The sequence below is a fragment of the Phasianus colchicus genome, chromosome 16 (genome assembly GCF_987193195.1).
Source record: "Phasianus colchicus chromosome 16, bPhaCol1.hap1.1, whole genome shotgun sequence".
NCBI lineage: Eukaryota > Metazoa > Chordata > Aves > Galliformes > Phasianidae > Phasianus > Phasianus colchicus.
In genome coordinates this window covers 15,995,444-16,010,528 of record NC_143451.1, presented here as the reverse complement: position 1 = coordinate 16,010,528, position 15,085 = coordinate 15,995,444, and the positions used below count along the sequence as shown (strand labels likewise).

General features: G+C 37.2%; 1 protein-coding gene across 18 annotated transcripts in view; it reads right to left on the bottom strand.

Moving 5' to 3' along the window:
• The window catches only part of LOC116237657 (uncharacterized), a 308,029-nt gene that overhangs the window by 135,198 nt on the left and 157,746 nt on the right, over nt 1-15,085 (bottom strand). The window lies entirely within an intron of this gene.

The following is a 15,085-nucleotide window of genomic DNA, read 5'->3' as shown; positions in this document are numbered from 1 at the left end:
CTGATATGGAACAAAGAGCTTACGGCATGGAGTATCCTAGTAGTCAAAGATTTTTCTTTAGAAGAAGAAATCCTTTAGACTTTTCATATTCAGAACCTGACCGATGATTACAATTTCTTGAAAACTCTTGAATTACATTCTCTACCTCTCCCATTCTTAATTTAAACTGAATTCTTAGTGAATCTGATGGTAATTTACAATCTGGAGAGTATTTGTAAGCTTGGTTTTTGAAGATGTGGAGTAAAGTATAATGCGTACATTGGCAATGCGTTAGCAGAACTACAATTGCCTGAACTCCTGGGTAAACTGCAGGTATTTCCTGTCCAGTCCTAACAGCTGAGCACAGGAGGGGCAGCAGCACTGCAGTCTCCTGGAAGGTCAGCACAAGTACTGCACCTCACTTTTAAGTCCAGAAGGTTTCCAAAGGGGTGTAACTTGCTTTAGAACATGCTCTCACACTTATTTTTCCTACAGATCTCCTGTGATCTGTGACCAAGGCCTAGTGGAAAGAACTACTCAGAACGGCCTATTTATCCACCTCTAAAACAATTCCCATAGTGAACCCTACTTGGGTGCATTTTAAATGACAGATATTTTCCATTCCTTTCTCCACATATTAACACGAGCCAGAAGAGGGTATTTTTTCATATAACTCTCCGCCTGAAGAAGTTCTGTGTGTCAGTTATTGAAATTATTCATTTCTTGCATTTTGTGCTACCTCCCCACCAAACAACCCAAAGTGAAATTAGCACAAAAATGGTGTTTGAAAAAGATATTTCAAATTCCTCGTAATGCACAGAAAACCCACCTGACTCAAGAAATTCACGTAGTTCAGCTTCAAAGCAGAGTTTAAGAGAGAAGTCTTCTGATCCGTACAATTCTTTTATTAGTAAAGAATTTACCTAAGATGAAACTACATCAAAACAATTCCAAGTGCTAATTCCATTCCGCATATGAAGCTGCTCCACCTTCATAAACACAAATAATGAAAAGAGAAACACTGAAAATCACGTGAAAAGGTTCAGTACTCTTACTGCGGATTAATCAATCACCTGGCAAGCATGCAATGAACAACCATGGAAATCTCCAAAGTGTAATAATGGGTAGATAAACAAGATAATACAATTTTGCTCGTTCTGCTGCCACAGCTTGCAAGCAGTCATTTATTCTGGTGATGACAGACATCACTCTCTGGCCATCACCACTACTTAAATAGCTATCCTTCCTATTCCATTTTTTCCCCCAAATATAGATGTGTGCGAAGACAGAACGAAATAATTAAGGTACAGGAAACTAGATCTACGTAATAATTTCAAAAGCAAAATGAAGTCGCCTGAGACATTAATGTAATGCCCTTGGAAAACAAAGTCTGCTTCTGCTAGGAAGAGAAGAGCAAAAGTGTATGAGGTGATGCGTCTTTGACCATAATGTTGTCATCTAAACTTGATTCCTTTCCTAGCTCCTAAAATTGCTAGGAAAGTGCCGAATGCACAAACAAATGGGAATAGTTTATGAATAGAATGTTTATCATTAATTACCTATCTACAGATTCTCATAGGTTGCAGTACAGCTTGTTTTAACATTAGGATTGATGTTATCATTTTATTGCCTAAGCAATGATAAAAGGCACATTCAAATTACAAATGTTTGTTGTTGGCTGAGTGTTTAAAAAGGAGTATTTTCATGTATTCTGAAATACATGAAAAGGTTTTCCTTGTACAACAGTTCTCTAATAACAGAATTGTCTCTGTTTACTTATGCATTTCTTTGGTATCTGATGCAACTCTGAGGAATTTTGCAGCTTAAGACATTACTGCTCCAAACTGTCAATGTCAGCCATTCCACAGACATCCCTTTCAACAGCAGTTTAAAAGAAGATGCCAATCTGTCAGCTGAAGAAGTTAAGAAAGAATCACAGAACACCCCAAGTTGCAAGGGACCCATAAGGAATACTGAGTCCAACTCCTGGCTCCACACAGGATCACCTCAAAGTCAGATCATGTGTGTCTGAGAGTTTTCCAGATGCTTCTTGAACTCTGGCAACTCAGTGCCACGATCACTTCCCTGGGGAGTCTGTTCCATGTCTACCACCTCTCAGTGAAGAACCTTCCTGACACCCAACCTGGCCCAGCCCCGCAGCACAGCTCCCTGCAGCTCCCTCAGGCCCTGCTGCTGTCAACAGAGAGCAGAAATCAGTGCCGTCCCTCTGCTCACTGTGAGGAACTGTAGGCCATGAGGCCTCCCCTCAGCCTCCTATGCTCTGGGCAGAACAAACCCAGGGATATCCGATGCCCCTCAAACACCTTCCCCTCCAGACCCTCTGCAGCCCTCCTGTGGACACTCTCTAATAGTCCTTGTTGTACCGCAGCACCAAAAGCTGCATACAGTACCTGTTCTGGCAATTCCCTCACGGACATGTTAACCAGTGTCTCAAAAGATGGTGATATAATGCCAGGAAATGCTGCAGCAGCAACAATGATCAGAAGTTTTATGCATCCCTAGCATAAATCTTATCACAACAGGGATTTTATGTGTTTTCGCTTTGCTACAGCAAGATATTAGGACAATTAGTACTCCCGTTGAAGTTAATGTGACTATACATACACTTCAAATGGTATTTGCCTAAGTATCTGGACACATTAGGTTTTAATCTCTTATAGAGATGCATTTTTTAAGCAATTCATGTAAAAAATGCTAGAATATACCAACACAAAGTCCCTCTGGGAGACCGCATTAACTAAAACATTTGCATAGTTGACTTGGTCTCTGTTTCTAATGAGGCTTCCTAACTAAACAGATAATAAAAGGATATAAGCCCTGACACCTCCAGATAAAAAATAATTAGTCTCCAGACAGAAAGCACTATTCTCCTGAGAGCTGACTATCCGATGGCTCACAACAGGTTACTCGTACTTCATGGCAAGTATAGCTGCAGTGGGCAGGCAGATAACATGTCTGAACTTCTACAGAAGCTCCTGCATTTTGTTTCTTAAAGAAGCACATATTTAATAAGTGTCCATGCGTCTTCAATTTTGGACTCGTAACTCATCGAAGAAATTAATCTTTGGGGGTCTTCAGATGGCTGGAAGACAGAAGGTTTGTCTACATACAACTATAAATATCACCCTTCATTAACTTTGTACATTTCTCCCCAGGGCAGAAATGTATACAACAACAGTGCTAGCTAAGAAGCTACTGAAGACACTCCTGCAATGTCAGCAAAAACTGAGCACTAGGACGGGGACCTCTCCCACACACTATTCCCTTCTGCAAGGGAATATATTCCTGTAGTTGGTATGATACCAATAGTTCCTAAGACATTAATTTGACGTTTATTATTACCCCACAGCCACAGCAGCAATAATTAATTCTGAAGGAAGCAGTGCCTAAGGATCTGTAAAACAACGCTGAGATACCACTAATCTGACATACAGATACACGCATATATTCAAAATATGGCAATCTGCAATCTGCATCCAAAAATGCAGAACCGATAAATTAAAGCATACCTAAATTTACCCCAATTTTGAAAGAAGCAAAATGTAAACATACTATAAAAGCATAGATTAGCATGTCTAATTCCACATAAATTAGAATATATATCAAAATGTAAAACTGTAATTAAAAGAATGAAGAGGGAATATTAATATGAATTATACACTTTAATGCAGAATGACACAAAACTCTAAACCTTGTTTTCAAAATAGTAAATGAGGAAAAAAAAAATCAGGGAAAAGATTGGTAATAAGTAGTTAAAGTAATCATACAAAAACTACTCATAGTTTCTAAAACCCATTAGGCATCTTCCATTATTGCCAGGCACAGGGAAGGTTTCTTCCTTCACACCTTACAGAATAGAAATAAACAGAATTCTTTTTTGCAAATACTGCCAAATAGATTACTCCTCTGGCTAAAGATAGAAACTGCAACCTCATACTACCCATTTCTCCCTTCCTAATTAAAGCACCTGGAGAACTTCCATTTCTATTAGAGAAAACAGATTTCAGTTTCAAGTTAGAAGTGCAGATATCACACTATTTCTTCATGCCTTATTTTTGTGGCTGGATTTCCATTTCAGTTTACAGGATATTAAAATATTTTCATGTTCTAGGATATGTTGGTCACGAACTGTCTAAAACAATCAGAAATTAAATACTAAGATTTTTTTTTTCCTGGATACTAATGCAGAAGATGTACCGTCTGTAGAAGAATCATCAGCTTCTGTCCAGAAATAATAAAATATTTTTACTTTGAGAAGTGATCTATACACTTGTTTCCAGGGTAAAATTGTTTTTCATTTCACACAATTCCAGCCCCTAAATCCCCCACTTATACGATGCCACCTTGCCTCTGAGGTTGTTATCTATGAAACGAGTAGCAAAAGCATCAGTTGTACGTACTGTGTTGACAAGTGCAGGAGAGAAAAGTTTTATACTTCCTCTACTGTTTTCTCCTGTTTTCTACTTACTTCAGTTTTTCTTCTTTGCTCATTGTTTTTAATCAAAATTTTCAACTATGACACATAGTCAGCAATTCCCATAGTAATTAATCTCTCTGCAACAGGCCAAAATTCCTTTTTTTGTATCACATCAGTTTTCACATTGCTGAGCAGAGCAAACACATTTGATCATTCCCTACTTGACTCCATTAACTGTGCCCTCATTTCATCTCTGGGACAGAGATGATTTTCTACAGTAGCGTCTGCCATGACGTTATGCTTTGACTTCAGGAGAAAAATACTGTTGATAACACATGGATGTTTTAGCTGTTGCTGAGCAGTGCTGCACAGAGACAGGAACATTTCAGTTTCTCAGCTTCTTGTACTGCCCTGGCAGTGAGAGGGCTGAGAGAGCATGAAAGCCTGAATGGACAGAACCTAAACTATCCTATCAACAGGATACTGCAAATCACAGGACACCAAGCAAAAAACAAACAAACAAAAAACCAACCACATAAAAAAACAGTGAGAACAATTCCTGGGAAAATCCACTGCCTGGGAACTAGTTGGGCAATCATATCCTGGGTTGCAATAAGAGAAGTTGTTCTGGAAACAACTTTAAAGAGAAAAATGATTACTTTGCTATATAAAACATCTGTGTTCTTTTTGACCCACTAAGGTAATAATTCTTGGTGAAGCTCACTTCTATTATTTTTTAATTTGTTCCTAGTAAATATTCCTAGCAATAAAACAATACATCAGACTTCCAGATGATTTAAAGATAAAAACTAGCTATACTTCATCATTTAAATCAACGACAACCAAGGCACTGCTCTTCAAAAGGAGCCAATCTAAACAGCAACCTGACAGGCATTTCTTCCAACACAGTATGGACGTGGCTAGATTTCAAAGCCCAGAAATGAGATAACAGGTCTTAGGCATCAGACCATTTTGGGTCGAGTGTCCTAACATGCTAGCAGTTAACTCTTCAAGAGCTAGTTTAAGGTCACGTGGAAGCTGTAAGTGAAATGAGTGTGTCACCCACAGTTTAGTGTCTAGGTTGCTATAGGTGCAGAGTGGTGCAGAGAGGTGACCACCTCAGTAAAAAAGCCTGCAGGATCAAAGCAGCGCCTTCAGCCTAAGACCAATGAACTTCTTTCATAGAAGACTTGAATCAAACTTTGATCCAGAAGTAAATCATTAAGTCACTGTCTTCCAGTGGCACTGCTGCTCCTAAATTACCACAGATGGATCACAATTTAGGCTGGAAGGTGCCTATTGGGAGACTATCTAGACTAGTTTCCTACTTGAGACCTCTACCAATCCCTCCTTCTGAACTTTTTAAAGCATATACAATAAACACACAAAAATACTTCATTAATGTATGTTGTAAATCAATTTAGGGAGATTAAATTCAAGTACATTTTGCTCCAAGTTAAGGGGAAAAAAAACAACAAAGTGCCACTGCAAGCAAGGGAAAACTTGAAATTCAACAAGTAAACATGGAGTATGAAGCATCAGCTTTAAGGCCATACTGGCTTTTCTGTTAGCAGCATAAGTGCACCTAGGAGTTAACACAGAAAATTAAAATGAAATAAATACACTATCTAGTGAACTAACATATGTGGGTAAAGTAACATCTGCCACTTTGTTTATAACAACAGTGTCAAATTTTAGATATGCCAGCATTCATGTGCATGTTCTGATTGAAGTTGAAGAATGTGCTTTTATTTGCTCAATAGAAAATGGAAGATTTTACATATGGCACAGCAGGGTAATGTCAGATCTCAGTGTACTAGAAAAGAAAGGTAGAATTTTCTTCTAGCAAAGAGACAGCCCTTTTCAGAATGGCTGTTAATTGCTTACTACAAAACAGCAGTTTTAATTGATGTGGTTGGGGAACAGAGAAAGAATGTATTTTTGAAGTTGTGACCTACTTTCTATTTCTAAACAAAATTCTAACCATGGAGTAATTAGTAAATTGCACTATATGAGGATTAACCCTGAGAGATAATGTGACTCAGCTGCTCTCTTTGTGTCTTTGTGCCTAACAAAGAAAAAATCCCGGTGTTTTCCAAACCTATTCAGGTCTGCTCCTAGAGAACATTGGGGAAATTCCCTAATTCTTCCTAAGCATCACCTTCAACTTCACAGAAAGCCCTGGGAGTGAAGAATTCCAATTTATGAGTTCCCCTTGTCAAGCAGAAAGATTCTATGCCAAAGCCTTGTTTTGTTTTGTTTTTTTTTTAAGTACAGCAAAAATATGAAGCCTATAGCATGAAAGGGTACCCTTGAAAGAAACTACAAATTGATCTAATGCCTCGTGTCTTCTGTAACTATGTAAACTGTTTGCAAGTAATTATTTGCTGTAATGGATAACAAGTGTTGAAAGCTTATTACAATCCGATTAAACATTTAATAAGAAACTACATCTAATCTTCCTTGTTGTTTGTAAAACTCAACGGTTCACACTGAGATGTACTTTTAGTTCACATTTAGTCCAAGAAAGTTGCTAAAATAATGGAAACAAAACTCTGAAAGCCAATAAAAACATTATTTCCATCTCACTTGTTTGCATTCTTTTAAGATAAATCCTGCCTCAGAAGACTGCTGATGTGGAGTAATTCATTTTGGTTTAAGCAGTTTTCATACTATTTCAACTGCATTCACCTGTGAGACTTCTTGTTCCCCAAAAACAACACACAAAAAAATCCCATTTTCATCTGACTTCAGATAGATAATATTTCTTATGCTTGTTTTCTATGAGGATTAAAAACTGCGTGTTATTGTCTCTGAACAAATAATCGAGATCAATTTATGGTAACAGCACACAGTAAACGCTCCAAAACAAACAGCAAAAGTAGTGAAAACTGCAGTTAAATAAACAACGTTATTACGAAGAAAAATTTGGAAACTGATAAACAGAATTTAACTTGAGAACTGGAATATCAGAAATGTGAGAGCTGTTTGTACAGTGAACTGCTGAGAATAATGACTGATACCATTGTGAAAAATATGAACTTCATAGTATCCCACAGGCAATCCTCAGCTCTTCCTGAAGCTCATTCTGCAGAGCATCCTACTGGTGAAGCAAGATCTTCACAATTCTCAGTGATCTGTTGCACATTCATTTAGTGGTACAAAAGGAAAATTTCTGCACTCCAGGGGTGATGAATGAGAACTATTTCCACTAAAAGGTTGCTCCCAGAGTCATGCAGCCTGGGGGCTCTGGCATTCCCATTTACCAAAAGTCATCCTGATGATTTTTTCTGGAGTGCAAATAGTATGTTGTGCCTACTGCCTGAGTGCTGAAAGCAACGTGCATTAAAGAAGGACCAAAACTCTCAATTCCGCTTACCGTGTCTCACAGGCAGAATCCCACTTTTATGTGGAGAGATCTCAGCATCAGTGTAAAATGGTTTTTGCTTAGAGAATCGGGGAGAGCAAAGTAGCAGACTGAGCCACAACTGCCAAGACCACTGTATAAAGCAAAAAAACAACTCTCTGATGGCAAAACTACTGTTTAGGAAGTTTCTCACATCAGCCCTGAATATTATCTGGAATAGGCAATCACCACTCTTCAACCATATTCTCATTTCTTGGGAGCTTGACCCTCCACTCCTTCTCTGACAGCCTGTTCAAATCAATAATAAAAATGGTCCCAAGATCTCAGTCACTGATATTTTGGTACACTTCAGTTCAGTTTCTTCAGAAGATGTAGTAATCAGTGGCATTTTCAGTAACACATAATATAAATCTTTTTGATAAGAAGTACACCTATGAAAACATTACCCAAATTATTTCAAATATGCTAACTGCTAAATTACATGCGTTCCTTCATATCTTCTAGCTTGCTCATATACTTTCAGGTATGGGAACTCCTTTAATATGAAAGTATATTTACTTTCATAATGCTTACAATTACTAAATATTTCATATTTTTCATAATATTGCGCCAGAAGAAAGTATTGATAACAGTTCACAGATAAATGACTTCCAGTTTACATTCTGTGAGCCCAATCCTACTTCTTGAAGGGTCCTTCATTAAAGGACATAATGGAAACTAATCTGTAACCAGAATAGATTAGAGATGCATTTTGGGATAAGAATCAGTGCTTTTGGGCATGCTGAGGTTGGAGCAAAGGTAGAATGCAATGAACCAGAACATCTACAGCTAGATCTGGTTGCTCAGAACACTCACCCAGCCTGACCTTGAACATCTCCAAGGATGGGGTATCTGCCACATCTCTAGCAACCTGTGCCAGTGCTTCACCATTCTTATAACTAATGACCCTATGACCAAGGCACTGTACAAGAAAAAGATATTTGCCAAGATCTTTCAGTTGCTGAGAAAAACACTGCACTAAGTGCATCTGACCAACAAAAGCCAACATGTGTCCAATAGGTAAAAGTCTTTAAGAGCCTCTTCACAAAACTGGTTTAGTCACAAGCTTCAGTATCTTCGTAAGAAAACTGTTCAACCTTTCTCAAGAATGTGACAACCAATGAAAAAAGCACCAACCAGCGAGATCCCACAGATGGAATCCACTAATTCCAAAGAAAGCATTCTCACCATATACTTTGTCACACTGTAATATTTTATTTTCTTGGTTACTACCATATAGGGGTTAAAAATTGTATTTAACAGCAATTTTCTTCCTTATATTTCCCTTTCATCTAGCTTTTAGTAATTAAGCCCACAAACTTTTCCTTTTTTTACTTAAAGATCTCAGAATGACTAACATATTTCATGTGACTGTCTTCAACAATATCCAAATGACTTCAGTGACCCACAGCTGGCTAGCCACACATGTATTTTGACTGTAACATGGCAGAAATACAAAGTAGCTGTTGTGAGTCAGGGGTCTTGCACAAAAATTATTGTCAGACTCCCTCCAATGACCATTTCAAAAGAGGAAAAATACCTAATCTCTGCTGTGAGTATTCAAGTTGCTTTCTTCTGAATGACAGGTTGATACTGCAAAGAATTATTCTTGCACAGCTCTCAGGAAACTTGCAAGTATGCAATGGACAGCTGTAATGAATGGCACTGTGTAACACGTACTGCCTTACAGAACCCCTACATAATCTGACACTATAACTATAGATTCAACACTGAAGTTTATTCCATCAAAACAATACTTATGAAATTTTAGGAAATGAGCACACTGCAAACAAAACAAAAAATGAAAACAAAACAAAACACCCACCAATAACCCATACACAATTTGCGTGCACAAACTCCCAAGGAATTAATCTTATTGCTACTGAGAATTACTTTCTTTCATCTACCCTAAAAGCCATCAGGGAACTGCTTCACACTGGGAGCTTCTATAATGCAGTATAGTTTTCTTTCCCGATCTGAATACGTAATTTTTTTTAAAAAGTAGTGGAGGCTTCTACATGACAGCAACACGAAGAGTTACATCCAAAGTTATATATTTCCTGTTGTTGACTCTTAGCTCTGGGTGTCAATTTCAACGATTTCTCTGCCATGCATAAAATTGTTACGTATTAATTCATTCAGATGATTTAAAGTATTCACCAGATAGAGGTCTTCAACTGAAAATTTATGAGGTGCCAGGTGAGTACTATTAGTGCTGTACGAGACTATTTGGTAGAGACGTGGGACATGAAAATCTAGGAAAGTGACACACCTTTCTAATTAGAATTGCTAACATTTGACATTTTTATTCCCAAGAAAACTGATTTATTATAGATCCACTTCATTTTGGGGAAAACCTAACGCTAGAAATTCTAATTCAAAGGTAGATTTCTCCAAACACACTGTAGTACAGTTTCTGATCACTTACATAAAACATATATAAATGAAATGCACAAACCCTGTATATCTAAAACTGACTGAGCACCAGAAAAACTGGTCTCCATTCCCCTTCTGATTCTTCACTTTCCACCTGGGACTCTGAAAAGCACTTCTTAAGCAGTCCTTTTAGAACAAAACCAGTAGTTAGAAGAAAAGTATCAATCTTACTACTCAGAGTGATACCAGTGACCAGTACTTGAGCATTTTATAAAAATAAAAAATATGAGATAAGAATTAAGACAGATGACACACATGCCCTTTAAAATTTTTAGAGCTGAGCACAGTGAACAGAGCTGCTTTTACAACTGTGCAAAACCATCATTAAGCACTGATCAGACAGACACGAGATTTTGTTTATCTCAGATATGTATTTTCCTACACCACGGTTCAGACAGTCAATGCTGTTATTTATGGAGAACATAAATGCTTCTGCAAAACAAACAGTGAAAGCAGCTTGTAATGGGCACCAAAGGGACTTCTACTTTCAGCTCTTTGTAACAGCTGCTTGAATAATTAGATTCCAGCACTCAGAAGGCTGAGATTTACTGACTGTGAGAAGCAGTTATGCCCCAAGTGAAGCAAACAACATAAGCAGCTCCAGCCTAAAGACTATCTCAAAGATACTGACTGCCTTCATGAGGTATCAATATGCCAAATTCTGCCTGCACTTGATGCTCAGGTGAATCTTCTGTTGGAGTGGGTTTAGAGTATGCACAGAGAGTGGTGATGGGGAAGGATGATCTGAAGCTTCTGGAACATAACTCACCTTGAACATAATTTACAGAAAATCTTCAAGGAAACAACACAGCAAGAAAGATACAGAAAAAAAAAAAAAAAAAAAAAAAGGCAAAAAAAACCAACCTAGAAGATAATAATAAAACAGAACTAGAAGAATCTTTCAGAATCAGAGGCAAAGAACTAGCCTAGAGGTTCCTTTCACGCTGCCTTTAAATCCAACTTATTGTTGAATATCCCATTAAGAACAGCTGCACAATAGCTGCACACGCATTTCCTATGTATGTAATCTGGGCAAAGACACTTGCAAAGATAATCCATATTATTTATTCTCTTAGCAATTGTTGCCACTTGAAGCTGTTGTTAAGTGACTTTCTGTATTAAGAAGGAAAATTCTCCCATGGTTTCCCAAGGAGAAAAATAGTCTTCAGACATTTGGCACACAGAAATTTGCACCTGCTTTGATGCAGGTGAGACTAGCACAAGTAACAGCACCACAACATAGGATGGAATCTGCTCAGACCACATGCCAATCATACGGCCTAACCATGCAGCTGATTTACCTGTACGCTGCATCACTGTGGCTATTTCCAAACTGTTCATTTCTGAAGAGCTGCAGAAAGCTGTTACAAAACTAAAGCTTTCTAGAAAGCCTTCCTAGACACCACAAATATATATGAAAATCTGCTGAAAGCAACTGGAAGGTGATGGCGATAACAACAGAAAAACAAACGACATAATTTGTGTCATTTTTCACACTGATATTCTGAGATGCCATTTCAAAAGGGTTTATCTTGGGCATAAAGACACATGCTACAGGCCTGGCATAATTATTTAGGATTACTCAGCCACAAATGTTACCTTTAACTGGTTTGTCAGTTGTTACGCACATTCTGACAATCATGCTCAAGAAATGAAGTCTAGGAAGACCTGCACATGTATTTTCTTATAGTGCTGCATATTCACTATTCAAACACAAATCTGAAGAGCAGCTTTTCAGATTTTTATGCTAGTCAAGACATGAAAGAGAAGTGACAAATGCTCATTTGTGAAACACTGATCTTTTGGTTTACTCACCTGGGTTTACTATCGGAAACCTGCAAAGGTACCAGGGTTTAGATAGAGAGAAAATGATATGAAGCACTCAATCATTATCAGTACTTTGTTAACATGCTACGATGTCATAAAAAAATATATACCTCTTGCACATGTTTGTCCTTGACTGCTAATCTAAACTTAGTTTGGATATTCCAAGTCATTTGGAATTTACAAGACTGTAGATGTCACTCATTTAAAAGCATTTTCAGACACTCTTGAGACAAAAATCAAAATTGTTCTGAAGTTTTTCATTGGAGAATTATATCTTTCTGTGATGTCAGAAAGAATTAACACCAACAGACTGCAAAATCCCCTGCTTTGCTACAAAAACACCATTGCCCTGCAGCTGCCAAGTTATGCCCACCCTCTGTGGGCATTTCTTCTGCCCCACTAGCTGGAAGTACAACAGGAAGCCAGTATGTGTTCTGTGCAGCACTGAGCTGTATCTCAGGACATCTAGGACTACTGAATACCAAATAAAAATTACTGATTTGTTCTGCAACAAAGTTAGACAACAAAGTTAGACATTTAACAAAGTTAGAGTTAATGTAAATTTACGTAAGAACAAACACTAGGCTACTTAAGAATTTTAAATTGATAATATAATTTCCAAGGGCACAGCAATGAAGCACCACTGCTTGGAAATAAACACTAATACTGTAGTATTCTTGGCTCTGTGTAGTCACCTCAGCTATCACAAAATAGCACACTACGGTCAGTACAGCTGCATCCAATCACATTTCCTAAGCCAGTCTGATGAATTTAAGAACAAGTACATCAGAGAGAATGACAACAAAAAAACCTAGAAAAATAAATTACATTTACAATCAAGAACCTACTTTTATTGTTCAGACTTGAAGTACCAAGGATGAGAATTTCAGTGAAGCTTTAAAAAACCACACATGCAAATCCTAACGCAGTTTGTTGTCCACACTCCTCTTGACTCCAGTGCCATGGCCATGTGCAACCTGTTCTGCTCCGAGATCTGCACTGCTGTCCCCAGAATGCTCCTCATATTGCTGGCCTTTCAGCACCGATTATTTAACCAATTACTTCAGTTTTAAATACTGCAGCAATGCCTAATCACTATGATTAAGAGATACACATATTGAGAATAATTCATGTATACTAATTCCTGTATTTAAAATGAAGTGAATAAACTTATATTTTAAGCACACTGGCCCCTAATACACGTTAGAAATGATGTATTAATTGTAGTTGCTTTGGATACCTTTCAAAACAAAATAAAACCTGGCTGAAAACATTCCTACTCTACTTCATTTAAAGCAACGAAACCAAACACCTCATTCAAAAAATACTTTAATTTTTTTTAATAAAGAAGTTTACCATATTTGAGAATGACTACACAAATTTTAAGTATCCTAACATGCAAGGACAAATTTTGCTCCAGATTTTAGAACACACAAACGTTATGTCTGTGTATCACCTGTTACCTTGAAACATGACTATTCATTAATGTGAAATTTCACCATTTCCTGTATCATAATATTCAATAGTCAATGCAAAACAAACAAAAAAACAAAAACCCACCAATACTATTTCCAGGTGACAGATGTTCATAACAGTTGAACTATCACAAGGTACCTTTGGGTTGGCAGACTACATAAAAATACTTGTTTAGATTTGCAAACAGCTTGGAAAAAACCTCTTCAAATGCGACTTAAAATAAGAAGGTCCTTCCAGCTAAAGTTTTTAGAAAATAGAATTTAAAAAAAAAAAAAAAAAAAAATCACCCTATGAATCTCAGCTCAGTTTAATTGAAATTAAAATGCTTACTTGAGAATCAATTTTGGGTTGCTCTTCCTCACTATTCACTACCTGCCACGAGTTTCTTTTTTTATGAACCTTTCAGTCATAGCAAGTAAGAGGTCCTAGTGATACCAAAAAGAAAATACGTTGAGCATTTGATTATTTATGGTAATGAAACCTTATTATATTCTGCTAACATCACTAATAAAAATCAAGACAAAAGTATCCCAGAGGATACTCAAAACATGTCATATCAAATAAAATTTAACATAAAAACTACCATTCTGCTTTCTAAGCATAGAATAATTTCACAACAGAAATGAAAATTATTTCAAAGGAGAATGCTAGCACAAGAAGCCTAAGCTAGAGAACGTAAGACTCACAGATTAAGCAAGACTGAGAAATGTAATACGGATGATAGAGCATCTCTGGGGTTTTCACTGAAAAGGAGCATAAGGAACATACAGAAAAATCAGTGTCAGATTAACATCTAGGTACGATTGGACCACTGCATATACTCTGTATTTTTCAATACTGTTTCATCATACTGTGTCCATGAGGTACCTTCCAAATAATAATTATCAAAGAATTAACTGAGCAGAAAGAACTGAGGAGAAAGACATTCAGGAACTCCTGTCAGTATAAGTCAATGACTGAATCTGGCACATCACTCTTAATGATTTTAATGGAGAACAGGCAAGATTTCCAGTTAGTCTGCATTAAGAAGAGATCTGCAGATTTCAAAGGCTAGCAGCACATCCTACCTAGGAAAAAAAATCCAAACAGAAAGAATACCTCCCCCAACAGTCCTGTTTACAATTGTGTCTCAAAGGAGAAAAAAAGTGCTTCACTAAAAAGCAATCAAGAAAAACAGTTTCCTATTCACAAGAGCTAATTATGTTTACTAAAAAAATAAATCAGAAATGACTTTCAGCAAAATGCAAATATAGCAGAGAGAGATAAATAAAACCCAGTAGACTTGCTTGATACAATTTTGCAATCACAGCTTTCAGAAGCAGCACTGAAAAAGAATAGAGAGAAAGCTGCTTTTCAATAACACAGAAATCATATTACAACTAGCCAGCCAACAGAAGCAGAAAATGGGTAACAAGAGGAGGGTGACGGAGTCATAGTGATAAAAGACAAAAAGACCGCAGAAAACACTGATGCAAACAATTATTGGTAAACAACAGATAAAAAACAGCTGAAGGTAATAACTT